We start from the raw sequence: 7,256 nt of genomic DNA, 5'->3' as shown, positions 1-7,256 counted from the left end.
TCTCTCTCTCTCTCTCTCTCTCTCTCTCTCTCTCTCTTTCTTTCTCTCTCTCTCTCTTCTGCAGTCTCTCTATCAGCATGTTCAGCTCTGCCTGCTCTCTCTCTCTCTTTCTCTCTCTCTCTTTCTCTCTCTCTCTCTCTCTCCTGCTCTCTCTCTCTCTCTTCTCTCTCTCTATCAGCATGTTCAGCTCTGCCTGCTCTCTCTCTCTCTCTCTCTCTCTCTCTCTCTCTCTCTCTCTCTCTCTCTCTCTCTCTCTCTCTCTCTTCTGCAGTCTCTCTATCAGCATGTTCAGCTCTGCCTGCTCTCTCTCTCTCTCTTTCTCTCTCTCTCTCTCTCTCTCTCTCTCTCTCTCTCTCTCTCTCTCACTCTTTCTCTCTCTCTCTCTCTTCTGCAGTCTCTCTATCAGCATGTTCAGCTCTGCCTGCTCTCTCTCTCTCTTTCTCTCTCTCTTTCTCTCTCTCTCTGTCTCTCTCTCTGAAGTTCTCTTACTTCTTCTGTCAGGCCGGCCACTTCATTCTTCAGATGGTCTCTTTCTTGTTGAGCACTTTTTTGCCCTATTTCCAGTTGTTTAAACTGTTCTTCAAGGGGGGTCATTGTGTTTTGCATCTGAGCTAGATCTGAACTGGGAGGGTCATTTTCTCTTTCTGGAGCTTCAGATGTGGTGCTGCTTGATGGAGCTTGATGTACTTTATGTTTTATAGTCTGGAAGTCTTCCTCAAACTGTCTTAGGTCACCTTGTACCATAACTGTCCCAGTTGTGTGGATGTTGACTGTGATGGGGCAAATGTGAGGACCTTCGTTATCTCTAATTGTGAATTGCCACCCATTGATGAGCTCTTCTCTTTCGACTGACTGGTAGTGTGAGCAGATGGCTGACTCCCATGCTCTTGGCACTGGGGTGTAAAAGATGAGATTACAAGCATTACCATTTTGGTAGCAGTCTGTGAATAGACGCTCTGGTCTTTCCTTCAATACTTGTTTTTTAAATTTTTTTTTGCTTTTCTCACTTATGGCCTCTGGTGGGTAGGGAATTATCTCAGGCCTGACTGGTTGGGTCATTCTGAGCTTAGCAACAGTTGCTATGTTCTGCTGCTGTTGGCTGACTTACTCTGCTTGCTAGCTAGCTAATATGCTAACTAACTACTCGGTTAGAGTTTAACTTCAGCTCAAAATATTTCTTTAAAAAAAGTAAGAGTTTTAAAGTAATAACATAAAATACTTCAAAATCTCAGCAGAGTTACTACTATGTTTCTCCTCTCTCTGTAGGAACAGGGGTCTAGATCTGAGATGTTTCCTTGTTCATCCTGATGGGGGCAGTAGACAGTTGGGGGTTTCTTTCAGTTGTTCAGTATTTTCTTGTTTTTCTTTGTGTTTTTTTCCTCCTCCTGATGTTTCTTTTTCTATTTTTTGTTTTCAGTCTAGATATTTGGTAGTTTGTCTCATTTTCGAAAACTAAAAGTAACAAAAAAGGACCAAAATCAGGAGCTCATTTTGAAGCAGCTGCTTCTCATGGAACACCTCTCTCTCTCTCTCTCTCTCTCTCTCTCTCTCTCTCTCTCTCTCTCTCTCTCTCCGCCTGATCTTCTATAAGAACGGTGACACCGTTATCAATCAGAGTATTGATTGGTGATTGAACCCGGTAACAGGTGATCCACCGTCGTGGTACAGAAAACCCTGGTTGAACCTGAAGTTAACTCGGTATCGCCAAATCCTGCTTTGTAGTCCAGGCCTCTGCTCCATGTGATCCTGGTTCATACAGAGAGAGGAAAGCTAGCGTTAATTTAATAAATAAGGAGAAAACATTTTAAAATATAAACATAAGACAACAGGAAGTTCTGACAAGCAAAAAGCAATTTAGAACCTGAAGAAAGCTACAATAAAGTTTCCAGAGACCATTATTCACAGCTATGAAAATAGAAAGTAAACAGCCAGAGAGTTAATAAATATGTAACATGGTTCATATATAATCCTTCCTAATCTAATCTAGTGTGTGTGATATGTGGAGAGATAATAAATATGTAACATGGTTCATATATAATCCTTCCATAACTAATCTAGTGTGTGTGATATGTGGAGAGTTAATAAATATGTAACATGGTTCATATATAATCCTTCCATAACTAATCTAGTGTGTGTGATATGAGGAGAGTTAATAAATATGTAACATGGTTCATATATAATCCTTCCATAACTAATCTAGTGTGTGTGATATGAGGAGAGTTAATAAATATGTAACATGGTTCATATATAATCCTTCCATAACTAATCTAGTGTGTGTGATATGAGGAGAGTTAATAAATATGTAACATGGTTCATATATAATCCTTCCATAACTAATCTAGTGTGTGTGATATGAGGAGAGTTTCCAGCCTCTTCTTCAGAAACTGTGTTGGGTCAACGTGAACAAATCCTGAACATCAGCTACAGTTGATCACCTTCATCTTTCCTTAATTATTACAATATCATCATCATCAATCAATCAATCAATCAACCAATTAATCAATCAATCAATCAATCAATCAATCAATCAATCAATCTAACCTTCATCCTGGACTGCATCTGCTCAAATGTTGCACTCAACCCATTCAGCCTTTTTTATTACGCAACAGTTACTTTGTATGTGTGTATATACAGTATAAGTATATATATATATATATATATATATATATATATATATATATATATATATATATATATATATATATATATATATATGTGTGTATCCGTGTGTGTGGGTGTCTGTGTGTGTGTGTGTGTGTGTGTGTGTGTGTGTGTGTGTGTGTGTCTGTGTGTCTGTGTGTGTGTGTGTGTGTGTGTGTGTGTGTGTGTGTGTGTCTGTGTGTGTGTGTTTTTTTCTATTTATTTATTTTTTATTTTAATGTGAGACATTACAAGGAACCACAAGTGATACAAGACATAAACAGTCACATACAAAAAGAGGGTAAAGTAAAATAAAACTAGCAGTTGCAGTGCAAAATTAAATATTTCATGTGCTTATTCAGTCACTTTTCAAATCCCTCCCCCTATACATATTACTCTAGACCATTCTTCTGTATAATTTATAATTCTAATGGGGACCATTCCCTTACAAACACATCCAGCGTATTTCTTAGTACATGTGATAATCTCTCCAATGGAAAGATGGACATACATTATTCATACCTCATTATAATATTAGGAGGATCTTTGTCAAACCATTTATGTAGTATTGAGAAGTGCGCAGCATACAAGGGCACTATGAATGTACCTATGAGCACATTTGGCATCCAGTCCCAGTACAAAATGGTATGGATTTAGTGGAATATCAAACCAAAAATGTTCTTATCTGAATGTGTGTGTGTGTTCTTACCTGTCTGTCAGCTGTGTGAGGTGGGGCAGGTGAAGCAGCAACTGAGCGTGCTCAGTCTGTCTCAGCTTTAAGTCCTCTGAGTCATTTCTCTGAAATCACATTTCAACGAGCCAGATCTGATTGGCAGTAATGTTTAGAGGAGACGTGGGACGTCCCACAGCTGCTCTGCCTGTATCTCCACCATGAACCCTCTGACTGGCTCTGTGCCATCCAACCAGTCCCACTGCCTAAAGTTGGGAGGAACCATTCAGCAGCACAGGAAAGATGATTGATGGGCGCCCGGTTAGCTCAGTTGGTAGAGCAGGCGCCCATATATAGAGGTTTAGTCCTCAACGCTGCGGGCACGGGTTCAACCCGGGTTCAATTCAAATGCTATGAAATTGAATAAAACTTGTGAAGAGCGTTGTAGGGAACCATCCACGTTATTTCTTTTGAAAATTTGTTTGAAAGAAACCCAAATTTCTGATATAGAAACTTTTTGAAAATGGGACAAACTAGACTCTAGGACACCAGGAGAGTTAAAGCCAATATATCTGCAGATGATTTGTTATTAACATGATCACAACCACAACAGTCAGTTACACAAGTGATGAAATTAGTTGATGAGTTTGGAACGTTTTCAGGGTATGAGGTGAATTTTAATAAGAGTGAAGCCATCCCACTAAACCACATGACCTATCTGTCACATCTTGGTTCTGGTCCCATTCAATAGAAACCACAAGGTATGTGTTTGTAATATAAAGTCACAACAGGAAGCTTCGAAGCACAGCAAACGGTATTCTGGATTATATATATATATATATATATATATATATATATATATATATATATATATATATATATATATATATATATATATTAATACAATATAATATATAATATTAGTACACTATATTAGAGCTTACACATTGACTCGAGCAGCAATTTTCTCCCAAACCAATTGTCGCTATTTTACTGCAGCAGCCGTGTTGCATGTTCAAACTCGCTGTTTTGAGTGCATGAGTATTTCCACATTATTGTTTGTTTGTGGTTGTTACCATGGTGAATGGTAGTATCATGGCTCCATTCATGCTGTCTTTTTATTGTGGTGGTGCACGCGCTAAACTCTACTCTGAGTTGATTGAACCAACTCAAATCAGCTGTTCTGGAATCGAAAACTCTGAGTGTCCATCTCAGGGTAAATGAACTCAGACATCAGGGTTACACTCAGAGTTTGTTAAACCTCCTTCCTGGAACAGACCCCAGGTCTTAAATGTAGAACCAGTAAAGTTATTTAAGCAGGAGTTCAGACACTGAACCATTGGCCTAAAACCAAAAATATGGACAAAGGACATTTTTACAAAGTCACTTTATGTCCACATCTCAAATAATTTCCTATCAGTGAAAAACAGAAAGGTCTTTTAAGTACACAATGTAAATAATATCAGGACATTGTATGAAACAGTCTGACCGGTTGGTGCAGATTACACCAAACTTTTCCTTTTGTTCTGATTCTCTGAACTGGATCCTGAATGAATCTGTTTACTGTAAATAACAAAGCTGCAGAGGAATGAAGCAAAGGTTAAACAGCCACGCCTTCAATAGAATATGTTGTCAGGTTATGTTACCCTAAGATGTAAAAGGTTAAAGTTAGTTTCACTATCACTACAAGTCTGTTCTGTGAGCTCATGCTAAACATTAGTGAGCAAAAAACAAAAGCAAATTAATAACATGCTTGATTTGGTGTGTTTAATGTTGTGAGCATATAAAGAAAGAAGTGGAGCATTATAACATTATGTGTGTGTCTGTTTTTCTGTGTGTGTGTGTGTGTGTGTGTGTGTGTGTGTGTGTGTGTGTGTGTGTCTGTGTGTCTGTGTGTGTGTGTGTGTGTGTGTGTGTGTGTGTGTGTGTGTGTGTGTGTGTGTGTGTGTGTGTGTGTGTGTGTGTGTGTCTGAGTGTGTGTGTGTGTGTGTGTGAGTGTGTGTGTGTGTGTGTGTGTGTGTGTGTGTGTGTTGGTCTGTCTGTGTGTGTGTGTTGGTCTGTCTGTGTGTGTGTTTGTGTGTGTGCATGCGTGTGTGTCTGTGTGTGTGTGTTCAAGCCAAATATTAAATCCAAATTAAAAGCTAATGTTAATTTGAAATCGAAAATAAAAAAAAATAATATTTTTAATTTGATCTTGCTTCGTTTTCTCTTTGGACTTTCAATTTGAATTATGAATAAATATTTCCTCTGCAGCTTTCTGCTCTCAGACTAAACTAACAGAAAGACGGCTAACATTACCTTCAGCTGGAGCTCCAGACGGAGGACAGTAAAATAAAGCAGATATCCACCATGAGAGGAGACCTTCTCTAATCTTAAATCCTGCATCAGACCGAGGAACATAACTGGGACACAAGCTGGGAGGAATTTATTTATTCTTGTTAAAGGAAACGCCCTGAATAAAAATCATGTGCTGAGATTACACACACACACACACACACACACACACACACACAGGGATGAGAACATTACAACTAAACTAACAGAAAGACAGCTAACGTTACCTTCAACTGGAACTCCAGACTGATCAGAATATAAAACAGATATCCATCATGAGAAGAGACCTTCTCTAAATCTAAATCCTGCAGAATCCTGCTGAAACTAACTGTGACACAAGCTGGGAAAGTGAAAAGGAAACTAAACAGGGAACGCCCACACAAGAATTCCAGTAATCCCCCCAGGATCATTTAGTGCAACAGTGGAGAGGAAAAACTTCCATTTTAGGGAGAAACCTGGGACAGACCCAGAGTCTTGGTCTGTGTGTGTCTGTGTGTGTGTGTGTGTGTGTGTGTGTGTGTGTGTGTGTGTGTGTGTGTGTGTGTCTCTGTTCCCTTTTCCCTGAAACAAAGTTTATCTCAGTACATGATTTTTATTCAGGGAGTTTCCTGTAACAAGAATAATAAATTCCTCCCAGCTTGTGTCACAGTTATTTCCCTCGGTCTGATGCAGGATTTAGGGTTAGAGAAGGTCTCCTCTCATCCCTCTTTCTCTTAGTTTAGTCTGAGAGCAGAAAGCTGCAGAAAGCTGCAGAGAAACTAACACATCTCTCACAGACTCTTGGTCTGGGTCTGGTCTATGGTGATGAACAGTGACAATAATAGTCACAATAAAGATATAGAAACTATGACTGGAAATAAAAAAACACATGTACACACACACTCATACACACACACACACACACACACACACACACACACACACACACACACACACACACACACACACACAGAAACCCACTCTGATCCCTTCCAGTATGCTGCAGAGATCAGTGTTGACCTCCTTCCACAGCGTCTTGTTGCAGGCCTTTGGTCTCTTGACTAATGGTCTTGTAGTGGAAATCTGTCCACAAAAAATGCCACTGCAGGGAATTTGAAGCCATTTCCAACTCTTGCTGTTGCAAAAAATGAGGTCCGCCATCGCCGTATAGTTAATTCTTTATTGTAGAAATGTATTTAAAAACACATACAAAAAACTGACTTGCAAGATTAAAAACGAACAGACGAGATCTAAAACCATGACTATCGCACAGCTGAGGTTGAAAAACTGTGTGGCTTCCCAGACTAGATTCTCCCTCTGGCTCACCTGTGATTCCCTTACTACCCTGGCTAATTAGCACATACACACAGGTGCGCAGGTGACGTAACGATCAAACCATTCACACAAACCTACCACCCACACACACACACTATCCATGCACACACACACACATCCAAATTGGCTGCAACAGGTCTTCTCCTCTGGATCTTCTTCTCTGCTGTTGGCTGTGATGGGTTGGGTTCAGGTGGCTCTCCTGTGGTGTGTGTGTGTGTGTGTGTGTGTGTGTGTGTGTGTGTGTGTGTGTGTGTGTGTGTGTGTGTGTGTGACTTCTTTAGGCACCCTCTCTTGCCCT

General features: G+C 39.8%; 1 long non-coding RNA gene across 1 annotated transcript; it reads right to left on the bottom strand.

The window, feature by feature from the left end:
* Window positions 1-211: 211 nt before the first annotated feature.
* LOC114570701 (uncharacterized) lies at window positions 212-5,996 on the bottom strand. The gene is made up of 3 exons (XR_003694562.1): window positions 5,872-5,996; window positions 3,350-3,438; window positions 212-1,746 (listed from the first exon to the last, which is right to left on the bottom strand). It is a non-coding gene; the product is annotated as an uncharacterized LOC114570701 (long non-coding RNA).
* Between the last annotated feature and the right edge of the window lie 1,260 nt (window positions 5,997-7,256).

Source organism: Perca flavescens, chromosome 16 (genome assembly GCF_004354835.1).
Source record: "Perca flavescens isolate YP-PL-M2 chromosome 16, PFLA_1.0, whole genome shotgun sequence".
NCBI classification, from domain to species: Eukaryota; Metazoa; Chordata; class Actinopteri; order Perciformes; family Percidae; genus Perca; species Perca flavescens.
Note: the sequence above shows the minus strand (reverse complement) of the source record. Positions and strands in the feature narration are given on the sequence as shown.